General features: G+C 39.1%; 1 long non-coding RNA gene across 1 annotated transcript; it reads right to left on the bottom strand.

Moving 5' to 3' along the window:
- Positions 1-5243: 5243 nt before the first annotated feature.
- Positions 5244-5946, bottom strand: LOC121661798. Its single transcript, XR_006015095.1, has 3 exons — positions 5639-5946; positions 5452-5453; positions 5244-5277 (listed from the first exon to the last, which is right to left on the bottom strand). It is a non-coding gene; the product is annotated as an uncharacterized LOC121661798 (long non-coding RNA).
- Between the last annotated feature and the right edge of the window lie 1749 nt (positions 5947-7695).

A 7695-nucleotide genomic window follows, 5' to 3' on the forward strand; every position in this document is an offset into this window, starting at 1 on the left:
TTTTTTACCACACACCCAAAACCTCTCCTCCCCCCACCCTTTGGTGTGAGGGTCTGTTCGAGCCTGGCAGCTGATAGCCCCCGGGCTGCGGTCTCCATCCTGAAGGTGCTAAGCTTGATCCCTCTGTGAATGTATTCTTCCCCCAGCCCAGACCTGAGTCACTTTATCTTATCTCCATCAAAGTGCAGTCCAGGGCCTTAGTGAGGACGTGGTGGTCTTCTCTGCAGCTTTTGTACAGTTTTGCTATAATAGGCAAAAGTCCTTCATGAGGATGTTTAAGCCAGAAATTATAACATTTCAATCTCTGACACGAGTATACCTCTAAAAGCTTCTATAAGTGTTTGGGAGACTATCTTAAAGGGTCTTAAATACTGGCAATTGCAGTAATAAGAAAGAAATTTACTGGAATAAATTTAAAGATTCTAAGAAAAAGGTACAATTTTGTTGTAGTAGAAGATAATTTAATCTAAACAGAAATACTGAACTTTTCCATTCCTATCTTTGTACTGTGTACCTCAGTCAAATATTTACTTAAATTTTATTAAGTATTTAAATTTTTTTTAGAGAGGAATATAATTTTTCTTCAAAGAACAAAAGTCGGTTCTGTAACATTACTGCTTTATGTCTCCAAAGTATATAAATTTGCTCTGAATATATTAATTTATTATCTGTTTCTGTGTTTTGAAAACTTGGTAATATCATTTAATAAATCAATTGTTGAGTTTGGAAATGCATGAGTCATTCTCTTGGAGAGGTTTAAAATACCTTGAAAAGAATGTTATAATTTCTTTTGTTAAGCTCTTAAGAAAAGTGCTAAAATAGGAACCTATGTAAGAACAAGGTGCTGGTCTTAGAGTATATTAAAATACACCTCCACATTAAAAAAAAAAAAAAGGAAACAAAAAATTCAAAAGACCAAGGGAAAGGCCAAGCATTCTTTTAACTGAACTTTGAACTCGGTACACAATTTGATTCTTAATGGGTGGAAAAAAATTTGCTAATATCTTCAATGTACTTTGCAGTTGCATTTCATACAGTCTAGACAGAATAATAGAATGGATTCAAGTTCACTAGATCAAAAGCTGGGGTATCACCAACTGGCCATTCATGGGAACAACCCCTTCAGCAAAACCTGAAAAGTAAGTTTAGATCTCTTGTGTCTGTAAACACCCCATTTCTCTGTCATAACTGCACAGGTAGGAGGCCTTTTGCGAAGTCTTTGCTCAGATCCACATTCCCCTCAAACCTGAGGACATGTATGACATGAATGACCATTTATCTAAATAGCTCAGACTATTTTAAAATACTTGATGTGCTGTTGTAAGTTTGGGCCTTGCTGAGCAGACAGTCCCTGTGCCAACCAGCACTGTGACCTCTATAGCATGCCAGCAAGATAAATACGGGGCTGGTGTCCTGTTATCTTCTTGGCAAAACCCAGATTTATTCTTCTACCCTGGAGACTTCATTGGAAGGGATTGGAGGGAATGGCTGAGGGGAAATGCTCTCAGGCTTGAGTTGCCATCTCCTGTGGCTTTTGTTGTACTTGAAGGGGCAAATGCCCTTTTAAAATGGTTAACCAAGATCCTAAGAAATAAGCATGGGGTTTTGTCAGCATTTTATAGCTCTCTGTGCACCTGCAATGGAGTATAAGCTAATAGTTACCTGAGATCAAGGGCTGCATAATAAATCTGGTGTCAGACTTCCCCTTCCTCCACAGAGTTACAGAAATTGTGGCCTGTCAGGTCCTTTCAAATAATTTTACAGCATAACGTTTCAGTCAACATTTGGCTGCAGACGAGTTGTTAAAATAAAGCAATAAAGCATAGCAATCATAAAACAAGAAAGCTTGATTAAAAAACCTCCTAACAAAACAAAACAGAGTTAGGAGAGCTGAGGTGCAAAATGGTTGAGTTCTAATGCAGGAGTTTTTTGGGGTGGTGCTTCAAATTTATCCACAGTCCCTGTTTTGAATTTATCCCTTTACTAAGTGCTGTTTGCCAACGCTTTCCTACCACAAACCCCAGAAATAAAAAGAGGGGGGGAAAAAGGCAGGGAAAAGTAGATTGCTTTTCAGTGGAAATGTACACATCATTTTCATGCAAATGTACCTTCTCTGTGCATATTTGATGAGCTATTTCACTCACAAAAGATTTTTCCACTAGTTGTTGTATCTGCCACTTAAAAAATCTGTTTGCTAAATTACAAAGTCAGCCTTCACTGCGGGTGTACTGCCAGCCACTTCTTTCACAAAAGATTTTTAGTCTAATTGTTTTATCTGCGGCTTGCTAAATCTGCTTGCTAAATTATACCTTTCACTGAACTTCCACCAAGACCTTTTCAGGAAGCCATTAGTAGTTACTGACATACAGAATAGATTATGCATCTTGGATTGTGTGATGGGAATGTGAAAGACAGGTGGACAAACAGTGGATCAGACAGAAAGACTGCATCATAACCAGCTGTAGGATCTTATATGGAAAATGTTGTAATTCATTGAATATTGTTTTAGATAAACATGCTTGGTGTTCCCTAAGAATAATATAGGACCTTACTTTGCATGAAATGACCAGCAGGAGGTGATTCTGCCGCTCAGCTCTGACCTCATGAGACCCCACCTTGATTCTGCGTCCAGCACTGGGACCCCCAACATAAGGAGAATGAGGACCTGTTGGAATGGGTCCAGAGCAGGGACGTGAAGATGATCAGAGGGCTGGAGCACCTTTCCTATGAGAGAGGCTGAGAGAATTGGGGTTGTTCAGGCTGGAGAAGCACAGGCTTCAAGGGGACCTTCTTGAAGCCTTCCAGTATATAAAAAAGCCCAAAAGAAAGATGGAGAGGGACTATTTACAAGGACATGTCATGACAGGACAAGGGGGAATGTCTTTAAATGGAAAAAGGATAGGTTCAGATTAGATATTAGGAAGAAATTCTTTACTATGAGGGTGGTGAGACATCGGAAGAGGTTTCCCAGAAAAGCTGTGGATGCTCCATCCCTAGAGGTGTTCCAGGCCAGGCTGGATGCAGCTTTGAGCAACCTGATCTACAGATGCCCAGGTCCTACTCTAAGGCTGTATCACGTTTGAATCATCTGGCTTACCCTTAAAGAATACTCAGCAAATAATTCCTGCACATCTAGGCTTTTGTCTTTCCTCATTTTCTAAACCGAATGCACTCATAGCAAATAATAACTCTTGACAGTTAAAAATAAGGAGTGCTTACCCTGCCTGCACATCTCCCTTCATTTCCACCCTCACACCAAAGTTGCGCTGCGCATTAATTTTCCTTTCTGAATAGATTTTTTTCAAAGTAGAAAAGGCAACTCTTTAGGCTGTCAATACTGCAATAATGCTAATAAAATGCTACAGGGGTCAGGTTTCAGAAGAGTATCCTGCAAATGAATACTAAGCTGACATTTCTGTTCCTTTCAGAGGCAGCTTTAATACATCAATGAAGAAAATATATGCAAGTATGTGTGTATAGATCAATGAAGGTGCCTTACATTACGCCAGACACTAGTTAGTTTATCAGACCAGCTCAAATAACTGTTAAATCTTTTTGTTTGTTTGTTTTAATGGGAACCATGTAGTACCATAAAATACAAAAATATGTTGAGGAGACAGAAAGAGATGAATCATGGAACTATAACCAGTGCCAGTGGTTACACTTAAATTGTTTTTGTATGTGTTCACCTTATTTGTTGTGGGCATGTCTTGTACTTTCATCTTGATGTATAGGATTCTGTCTCCAAATCTAGACTACAGAATATCTGATTCTAAAATATTTCACCACTGAAGAACTTGTAGTAAAATTAATAATTGCTGAGGGGAGAAATTGTTGTTCAATTAGCCTAGAGGTGGATGGAAAGAGCACGATGGATTACTTAAATAGCTAGGATTACAGAAATGTTGCATCAGTAGAAGATTATGTTTTCAGGTACATCTAAAAATGCATTTCTTCCTGTATAAATATTGCTGTCTAAATCCACATTTAATTAAAAAAAACAGAACCAAAAAACACCTACTGCCATACACACAGTATATCAACTACCCTGAATTCTTAGAGCACTGATTTAATCTCAGGCTTCTGAATGTAGTTGGATAGAGCTGACTGTATTCCTTCAGTGAAATTTCTTGTCTATTGCTATTTTGCAGTCTTTTATTCTAGGTGTTAACTGTGTTCTGTGTATTTTAAGATTTGGGGTTTTATTGTCATTTTTGCTCTCAGATGTGTGAGAACTCTTGTGAATGGCAGACCATTCCTTGTGTGCAAATTTTGACATTGCTTCTTTTGACTTCACTTAATATTCATCTCTGATGGGATTTGACAGTATTATTTTTCAGCATTTCATGAAGACAGGGAGTAGATTTCCTAGTTCAAGATTTATAATTATGCAGTAAAGAGAGGTTCAGTTTCTGGAGTTGTGACCCTGTTGAAAATGATGGTAGCCTTATATTCAAGAATTTTGGAGCTAAATTTCCAACTAAAGCTACAAAAAAACCAAAAAAAAAAAAAAAGAAGAAACTCAGATTAAATTATTTTAAAATGTCTGGTTTATGATGGATTAATCACAGGTTTGGGATTAGGATTGTCACAGAATAGCTGAGGTGATTTATTTGTAGGAAAGAACTATAATATAAGGAGATTTGTAAGTTGACAATTAAAATGTCCTGACATTCTCTTTATTTATTGTCTTCATTTGATGGCTAATGAAGCAGCTGTGGTTTTTAGACTGGGGGAGATGCAGGAGGAAGAACTAAATATAGCTCTGTTTGTGTCTTGAGTAGCTCTCGGTACCAAAGAGGCACCATCTGTAATACAGGATTTAAGAGATCCTGGATCCAGTGCTTTCTTGGTTTTATTTACTTATACTACATGGATGATTGGAGGATATGCCCAGCCACTGCCCTGGAGGGACGTCTGCTGAGATAAGGAGATTGAGCAATCTCCCAGCAGGACCCCCCTGGGAAGGCAGCTGCTTTCAGTTACGGCGAGAAGACAGACCCAGAATCCTCTGGGAGACCCTATGCAGATCCTTTGTAACCCATTGGCCTTTACCCTTTGACACCCACCCCCTGTATCCCTATAAAGCCAGCCCTCTGCCCCTGCAAGAGAGAGTGCTCGTGCCTGGTCTCCCCTTTGCTGGAGTACGGACCAATAAAGTTACCTTCGTGCGGAACAGCTACACGGGCCTCTCGTCTCTCTCCCTGGTCTGGCCTGGAGGCTGCCCTGCAGAGCTGAGCTGGAATCACGAGCTGATAATCACTAAAGAGCTGACAGCTTCTGCACGGGCCCTCCTGCCAGCAGCTGAGGGAAGACACTGGGCCTCGGGAAGACGATCCTCCACGGGACCATCTCTCCGGACTGGTCACAGCTTCCTCGGTCAGAGCTACTGACCCCACCCCAGCTGTAACAACTGGCGCCCGAACAGCCATTGGACCCTGGACCTTGGACTCCTGGCCTGAGCTGCGTCTTGACCACGCCAAGACAGAACCAGCTGTTCATGTGCTGATCTTCTGAAAAAAGGACCTACATTTTAGCATGGCCTTTTGTAGGTGGACAGTTCGAGATCCTCGCCTCTCTCATCTGGGACAGAAATCCCTGAGGATCGAACTGGCCTGACCACTCCCCCCCAGCAGACTCTGCACGGGCCCTCCTAGCTAGCAGCCGAGGGAAGACACTGGGCCTCGGGAAGACGATCCTCCACGGGACCATCTCTCTGGACCGGTCACAGCTTCCTTGGTCAGAGCTACTGACCCCACCCCAGCTGCCACAGATGACGGTTCCCCTGTTCCTGTAGGTACTGTAAAAGTAAAGGACCTGAATAGTTCTGTGATCCATGATAAATTTGATGCTTTTCTATTAAATTCTTAAGTCATGATAATGTCCTGTAACTTCTGTGGTAACAAGATGCTATTCTTTTGAAGAAATAAGATATTAGATACTGTTTTTAACATTTACTAAGTAATGCATGAAATTAAATTTCATGCTAATAGAATTTAATTTTTCACCATCAGTAGACCACAAGCATGAACATTTTAAACATTAAACTAAGTAACAAGACTAAAAAGAAATGAAAGTAAGGAGACCTATTCTTTGCTGTAGTCTCAAAAGATCTTTTTAGACAATTTAACCTGTTTAAAGAAACAAGACCAAGCATATGTTGTTTGTGAAGGAGACTTTAGGAGACTTTTACATAAGGATGAATTAAGAATTGAAATTTTGATTTATCTATTTGTTTGTTTGTTTTCCTTCATAGACATGAGCTCGGTTTATCATTTCTGTGTATTTTGCTTTGATATTAAATATGACTGTAAAAACATAGTGAAATTTATATACAGCTTCTTCCGGGTGGTTTAATTTAATCATCCTTCCAATTACTACTTACATGAATAATTCAAACACGGAGTGGAGAAAAAAAAGAGAGATTGTAGTGCATATATTTTTCTATAGATGGTAAAAAGGGATTGTTACTCTCCTATATAGTAGTTTAAATTAAGTAAACAGAAATTACCTTCTGTGTTAAGGATGGTCTTCAACTTTTCCTTGATGAGATAAGAGATCGCAGTGGTTAAAACTTTGCTTGACCTTGGAAGCTGCCCTTTGCTTTGAGTCTGTGGTCTGAGCTTGGGCAAGTTGAGTACAAGGGTTCTTCATTTTCTAAGTAAAGGCATGCAGTTCTCCATATCGGAGCACACCTTTTTCCAGTAAAATTGGAAAGTTCCTTAATATTTTGTCTCTGACCTTGCCATTTGTGGATGTTCTTGTGTCTTGTTCATGGCTGAGCAGCACAGTATCTACTTTACATTAAACTATGTTGAAAGCCATAAATTCTGACCCAAAATACATCTGTTACCTTATGCTTGGAGAAACCCAATCTGATATCTCTGTGTTTAGTACACCTGTCATAAGTCAGCACTCCTTCCCTGCAGTGGGTATTATTCTGCTTCAAAAATGTAGCTGAAGCATATGAAGACCATTTTCGCTTCAGATAATTTCCCAGTGCTTTCAACACATAGTTAGGAGGTAACTCACCTTCATTTTCTTCTTATCCATGTTTGGCATTTTCAAAGGAAAAAAAAGAATTCAGGGAATGATTCTAAAGGCTCTTTATGTATTTTATCTATTGTAAAGTGCGTTCAAAAGCTTTAGAGTGGGCGCCAAAATGCAGACTCTCCTCCCAAAGACGTAGAGTCATTTTCTGTTCTGCTTTTGTCTTAAGAAAACAGAACTAAAGATTTTTGCGCTCTTGTTAACATTTGTGATTCCACTGTAAATTCTGCAAGATTTGCTATTTAAAAAAAAAATACTAGCTCCTAAAGCTGTGATTGCATCAGCAATATATAAATATATAGAAAATAAAATACATTTTTTAAAATATCCTTTCTGTATAAAAAAGCATTAAAGCATGTGCATGAAGGCCTTCAGTTTTATCTCCTAGACTGTAATGGTTGCATAGTAATTATCAGGGACAGACACTTGGGAAACATTATTTAATCAAGGAGTTTTGATAGTCTAATCACTCCTCTACAATGACTGTGCAAATGCTAATTCTGGTGATGTTGTTTAATTTGAAACCATACGTTTCCTTATTAAGTAACACAAAAAAGTTAGTGGTGTTAATAATACTGTTGTGGCTGCAGCATGAAATCTACAAAACTAAAATGAAGGGAGCATAAAATAGCAAAATACTTCCAG

This window comes from Corvus kubaryi, unplaced genomic scaffold (genome assembly GCF_017639235.1).
Source record: "Corvus kubaryi isolate FWS band 111438036 unplaced genomic scaffold, C.kubaryi_AGA036_p1.0 37199, whole genome shotgun sequence".
Classification (NCBI taxonomy): Eukaryota; Metazoa; Chordata; class Aves; order Passeriformes; family Corvidae; genus Corvus; species Corvus kubaryi.